The sequence below is a fragment of the Notechis scutatus genome, chromosome 3 (genome assembly GCF_049901735.1).
Source record: "Notechis scutatus isolate UNSWTSFEM ecotype Mainland chromosome 3, rNotScu1.2, whole genome shotgun sequence".
Taxonomy (NCBI): domain Eukaryota; kingdom Metazoa; phylum Chordata; class Lepidosauria; order Squamata; family Elapidae; genus Notechis; species Notechis scutatus.
The window spans coordinates 201,204,771-201,211,772 of record NC_142011.1 but is presented as its reverse complement, the minus strand read 5'-3'; positions in this window follow the sequence as shown (position 1 = coordinate 201,211,772).

The window sequence follows — 7,002 nt, the reverse complement described above, 5'->3', positions numbered from 1 at the left end:
AGCATGACTGGAGGAGGAATTCTGGGAGTTGAAGTCCACAAGTCTTAAAGCTGTCAAGTTTGAAGACCCCTGGCCTAGTGTAACATTTTTAACAGATTTAACACAACTAAACAGTTTAAAACACAGCCCTGGTCCTCCAAAATTTAAGACTTGAGAATCTTGGTAAAAAGAAAGACAAAGAGTTCAGATATTTACCTCAATAAGCTGTTTCTGTGTTTAATTCACCTGAATAAAGATGGGCCTGGCTTAGCAAGGAAGAACCCTGAACACATTTTGACACTCACATTTGTATGTTTGGTATATTGTCCACTTCTTCCAGAAGCAGTGGCACATTCCACCAGGACAAACTGACACACTCACGATAAAGAAGCACAGACCTTAAAGGACATTTGGTTGTCATCTCAGGGACTTTGGGTGTTTCCTGAGGAGCTTTCCATGACTTTGAAGGCCCGCAGAGGCAATGGTGACTTTGGCACATATGCTCCCTCAAGAGTTTCAATAGAAACATTGGATTCCTCGTCAACAGACTGACCTTGTTATTACAATGGTTTAACACCAGTTGCATTAAAATTCATTCACACGTGCCTTAATTGACCTTGATCCTTCTCAAGAAAGAGAAATGAAATAAAGCACAACTGCACGTACGATTTTCCTCTCCTTTCTGCTTCACATAACTCTTATTTATTTTTTGTATCCCGGCACATTAAAAACACACACATTAGCTGAAAACGTGGGTTACGTTTCTCCTTGTGATACTTAAGATAAAAAGGGCGAGGCATTGGGGTGATAAGGGGGTGTCAACACTCTTAGAATATTTTCCAAGTCTGTGTGAGTTCCTAACCCCCTGGCTTCGACATTTTTATAACCTTTTACTGTTAGTGGGAATGACTAAACAGGGCCAATCCTCGTGTATAATTTGGCAAATTTCAGTTAACTAAAAGGTTTATGTTGGCATTGAATCTTAGCTCTCCAGTGATTCAAAACAATGGCTTGGGGAGATAGAGAAGGAAAAGCAGGAATTCCATTACTTTCAGATAATTTCTAATGTATTGATCGAGCATTAAGTGCGTCCCTTGTTTTGGCATGCTTTTCTTATACAAGTAGACCTTGGGTTACGAACGTGATTGAGGGATCCAATCTGAATTGGTCCCTGGGACCAGAGGTTTATTCTTCCAAGCTTTTGGGTAAGTGCTAGGACTCAACGTCATTGGGTTAATGTCATTGCCCTCTCCCCTCTTTGGAAGAGCTTTATAGCTCCCACTGCTTTAAGAAAGTTCAAAAAATTCTCAAAGATCCATCTCATCCTGGGCACCTTTTTTTTAAAAAAAAAAAAACTATTACCATCTGGCAGACGGTACAGAATAATAAAAACAAGGACAAATAGGCTGAAAAACAGCTTCTATCCCAGGGCAGTAGCTTTTTTTGAATTCTGCTGTATAGTGCAGTGTTGGTGTGGTGTCGGGGGTTTTCGGTTCAATGTGTGGAGGATGAACGATGTGTGTGTTTATGGTCATGGTCATGATGTGCACTCAAGATGCTGTTTGATTTTGTTGTACGAGGTGCAATGGCAATAAACTAAACTAAACTAAGTTTCTGGGACAGTTTTGGTACAATTTTGGTTTCCCAGACCTTGATGCGTTGGGCAAAATTCTTGTTGCTGTTAGGTGATCTGTGTAATCTTGGCATCATTGGCATAATCCCATCACTGGGAATAAACTTGGTTTCAGTTGAAGCTCCATTCAAATTCCAAGAAAGAAAACCATGGACTCCATTGTTATAGAGAAAAGGACTTTTACTGGAAATTGAAGTGGTAGCACCAGAAGAAATACAAGATCTGAAGCAATAGGCGCAAAAATCACATATAGAAAGTTATCCCATGTTCCCACCCCCGATAGTTCAAACTGGCCATCCAATCTGAGGTGTGTATAATGCCATGTGGGTGCATCTTCAGGTGGCATTTCACACATCTGGTATGCCAAGACGTTTGGTCTTGGCCTAGAGCAGGGTGGGCAAACTTTTTGGCTCGGGGCCTCATTGACTTTTAAAATTTGACAGACAGGCCGCCACCTGGTGTCAAAATGCCTGTCATTACAAGTCAAAATCAAATGAATGCAATCATTCAATCATTCACATCAAACCTTAATTCTGTACCAATCTTCGGCGGGCGATTAAAAGACCAACGGGCCGGATGTGGCCCGCGGGCCGTAGTTTTCCCACCCCTGGCCTAGAGAGATAAGAGGCTACATCTGTGAAGTAAGCATAGTGAAGAAAACATCCCAACTTTTACATTTCACCAACTTAAACCTCCAGCACCCTTCCCCCGACTGGAGCCCAATTATTCTCCCCCCCTGTTTCTATGGCAGCCGGAAAGACAAGCAGAAGAAGGATTCTTGGAGGCCGACACTTGGTCTCCATCGTAATAGGCTATCGGAAATAATGAACTATCCAATTTGGTCTATTAAATTAAGATTTCACTTGTGCTTCTCTGTATTGGACTTGAGGTAATCATGGTGAGAAATGTTATTTTGCAAAGGGTGTGCGGGGGAAAAAAAAGAAACCAAGCCCCCAAAGAATTTATAGCCTCTGGCAAGAGTGGAGACAGGTATGAGATAACATTGAGATATGGACTTTTATCTCAGTATTGCCTTCATCTACCATTTATTAATATTTCATTAAAGTCTAAGATAGTTCGTGTTTGTTGCAGAGCCAATCAGGTTAGCTTTAGCTGTAAGTGATGACAGGCATATTTGAAATCGCCAATTTGTGGAATATAATAAAAATCAATCTAGTTGTCCAGGTTGGTAGAACGTAGGACGCTTTTTGGTGTTGATCAAATGTGCATGCTTGAGGAACGACTTTGGATGTAATAACAAACGGTCTGAGTCAAATAAAGATTAAATCAGCTAGGCCTATTTATCTAAGTGGAAGTGAAAGTTAGACAATGAAAGGAAAAGAAAATATTAATAAGAAGTGTCCTAGGGTAGCATTGTGGCTGTTACATCTGAAATTTCCTCTGAGCTGTTTCTGAATTGTCCTGGAGGGTGGAGTCAGTCTGTTTTTGTGTAATTTTTGATATCCTTTTGAGGTAGAAAGAGCAAATGAAACCCAGCTGAATTGGGGGGAGAGCGGGAAATAGAGTTGGTAATCTATTTGATTCAGATCTTATTTTTCTATTCTGATGAGGACTAGTGATGACTCAGGCTGAATGGCTACATGTCATTCTTTTTTTCATATGGGATGATTGCTTTTCACTGTCATAAATAAGAGCACCATTATAATAAAGACTAAAGGCATTAGCTCCCACCATGATCTTGGGTGTTGTGGCTGAATCATGTAACCTTCTAATGTTTGCAAACTTTGTCCTCTGAGCATCAAGACTTGATTTATGGTATCTGTTGGGTCCTTCTTCATGCTCCTGTATCAAGCTGCCTTTGAGGATATAGCAACAGCAGACCATGATCTAGTTTGTCTGTTTTAAAAGATCAAAGGGTTGGATGAAGCCCATTTGTCTGTAAGCTTCAAAGTAGTTGTTATGTTTATATCTCTGTAAAAACAAGATGGAAGACCTAAGAAAAATAATAAGAGGTACAAGACCAAAGAGTTGTGATAGGGGTCTTTATTATAGTGTTGGGACATCTACAAATATTCCAGAGGTGAAGATAATCTCTCTCATCCCAATCTGGAACTTCTTTGGGGACAATTACTAGTCCATTATTATACTGTTCCTTGTCTAATGTTGCTGTTTGGTTTTAAGTCTTTCCTACATTAACAGTATCAAGAAAGGTGTTAATCAAATAGTTTGAATTTCCTTTCTGTATAGAAACATAAATGCACTGCAGGGAACAAATATTTTATTGATGGTGTATTATTCCATAAAAAGAAAAAGTCTTAACCTGTATACATTATCTTAGACATATTGTCTTGATCTCTGGTCAATACGTAGACATACTAGGCAACAAACAGTTTTGCTAAATGCCTACTTTGGTCATTTTTGATTGAGACCCCAGTGTTAATTTTTGGAATGTCCTAGTAGTGTTTGAGTACCCTGATCAAGCCTCTCCTTGCTTATTTTCAACACCATCTGATTGCTATCACCTATGTGGGGCTCAGACATGCAAGGCCATGAATTAAACTGATGTATTGCTAAACAGCCTATGCACAGGAATCTTCTCAATTAATGGTAGAACCTGCCTGGAATTAGATAAGGGTCAGTGGAATTCAGGAGAGGTTGGACTTTTAGTCCTGTTTGTGGCTACGTAAGGATTCTAGGCTGATCCCTCTTTTAAAGCCGCCCTCAGTTTCTGCCACTCCTGTTCCTATACTATGTTTTGTTAACGTCCTTATTCCTGTGCCTCAGTCCTCTTTAAGAGCATACTATAGCCTCTAGTAGAAATTTATTTACTTCCATTTTGCCATTGCCTGACTCCAGAATATCTCTAAGCAGTTCATTATATAAAACAGAATATAGAAACGGTACAGGCAGAGTTTGCTTGCCAACCACCTGGTTCAGTGACTATTTGGGCCTCATCCTGGAGGGAGGGGGCCATGAGAGAGAAGTCTTGCTTTATGGGTCCTGAAAGGTGTGTTTGTTTGTTGGAGCACACCTACTCCATGGGTTCTTACCAGCTGGGCAGAAACCACAGGAGGTAGGTAGTCCTTCAAATGACAGGGGCCCATGGCTTGGTGGGTGTGGCAGGGGAAGGATACTGCAAAATCCCCATTTCCACCCCACTCCAGGGGAAAGATACTGTAAAATCCCCATTCCCTCCCCACCCCAGTAACCTGCTTTCCAGCTCCATTCTCCTGTGCAGGGCAACAAAAGAAGACCCAGCCGATCAGCTGGGACTCGGGAGGCAGAGAATAGATGGGGGCAGGGCCAACCAGAAGTTGCCCCGGCCACCAAGCCACGCCGACAGAAGTGGTAGTAAAAATTTTTTGAATCCCACCACTGCTTTGTGCCCATACACCTGAGAAATTGTATATGCATCAGAAAAACCCACACAATCCAGTCAGGAAAAACATGTCCTTTTTATTTGCTTAGCCTGTATTATAAATGCACCTCTGTAAGAAATGTCATTTTCCTGAAATATATATTTCCATCAATTTTCAGAGTGGCCTAAATCCAGGCAAAGTTAAGGGTAGAAGGACTGGGTTATAAACATTTTCTCCCGTCTTGGAAACTTTTCTTGCTTCTCTTAAACTGGACCAAGGGGTGGTGGTGGTGGTGTGTGACATGAAATTATTTAAGGATTGTACTACAAGGACCTTCTCAGCTGGAGATGGATGGCTTTACACAGCTTTTTTTCTGTGACCTTGGAGATCAAAGCAAAGATATCCTGTTTTCTCTTAGGTAGATATTCAGTTGTTGTGCACTGAATTCCCAGAAGAGGCTTTTTAGAAGCACACAGTCTTCAATATATTACTTTCCTTTTATCTGTCTGGTAGGATGCTGACCGTTCCTGGCTGGTACCGTAATTATTGCTGCCAGCAAGTTTCAGAGTGGAAGAGTCTAATTTTAAAGACGTTGGATGGAAGTTTATATTTTCTTCAAAGGGTTAGAGCAGCAATAGACGATAAGCTAACAGAAAACAGTTAATGCTCACTAATCCCGATGAAATTGTGTCAAGAAAGGACAACATCTTTGCGCTAATAATTTACACTCCTCACCAAGGAATCTAGTTTTGTGTCATTGTTTAGTGACGAAGACACATAGACTTTGGAAATAGTTTGGGCCATTTAAAGTTTAAATACAGGTAGTCTTCGACTTGAGAAGCTGCTAAGAGAGGAGTGGGGTCAAGCTATTTTCTAAAGCACCCGAAAGCCAGACAAGGAACAATGGATGGAAACTGATCAAGGATAGATTCAACCTGGAAATAAGGAGAAACTTTCTGACAGTGAGAACAATCAATCAATTGGAACAGCTTGCTGTAGGAAGTTGTGGGAGTGCCATCACTTGAGAATTTCAAGAAGAGATTGGACTGTCCTTTGTCAGAAATGGTGTAGGGCGGAGGGGTTGGACTAGATGACCTACAAGGTCCCTTCCAACTCTGATTATCTGTTATCTGACTTGCAATAGTCCGCTTAGTGACCGTTCGAAGTTACAACGGCACTGAAAAAAGCGACCCATGACAGTTTTTCACACTTATGACCATTGCAGCATCCCCATGGTCGTGTGATTTACATTTGGATGCTTGACAACTGACTCACATTTATGACGGTTGTCGTGTCCCAAGGGCACGGGATCCCCTTCTGCGACCTTCTGGCAAGCAAAGTCAACGGGGAAGTCAAAATTCACTTAAGAACCGTGTTACTAATTTAACAACTGCAGTGACTCACTTGACAAGTGCGAAAAGTCGTAAAATGGGGCAAATCTCGCTTTTACAACATAAATTTTGGGCTCAATTATGGTCGTAAGTTGAGGACTACCTGTATATCTTGGAGTCTTTCATAAGCAGGAAATATTTTTTTCTTTTTAAGAAAACCGTGCTGCTTGATTGAACTAAGTATAGAAAGTTAGCACCCACCCTTCTCCTAGAAGTACGAAATAGTCCAGGAAATATTTAAAAAGGCAGAATATTATATTTTCCCTAAAGGAGAAACACATTTCTAAAGGCATAAACTCAGAGCTTCAGCTCCCTGCTCTCCCGAGCAGATATTTTGGAGCCATCTTATCTACAAGACAAAAGACTGGCCAGCTTATGTACAAAACAAAATTATGTCACCCTCAGGACATAATAGGATTAGCCCTCTCCCCATCTCACCACGTAGCACCTGGGAAGATTGCATCACTCAGCAAGTTTCAGCCAAGCCTGGGATTCAAGACAACCTACAAGGTTACCCCTGCATGACCCCACAGGAGTCCGACGACTAATCAAAATACATGCTCTTCCCAAAGAAACAGGAAGCAGGTTCAAAGCTCAAGAGTGGGTATAAATCAGTCTCTCTCTGTCTCTGTCTCTGTCTCTGTCTCTCTCTCTCTCTCTCTCTCCCCTCCCTCCCTCC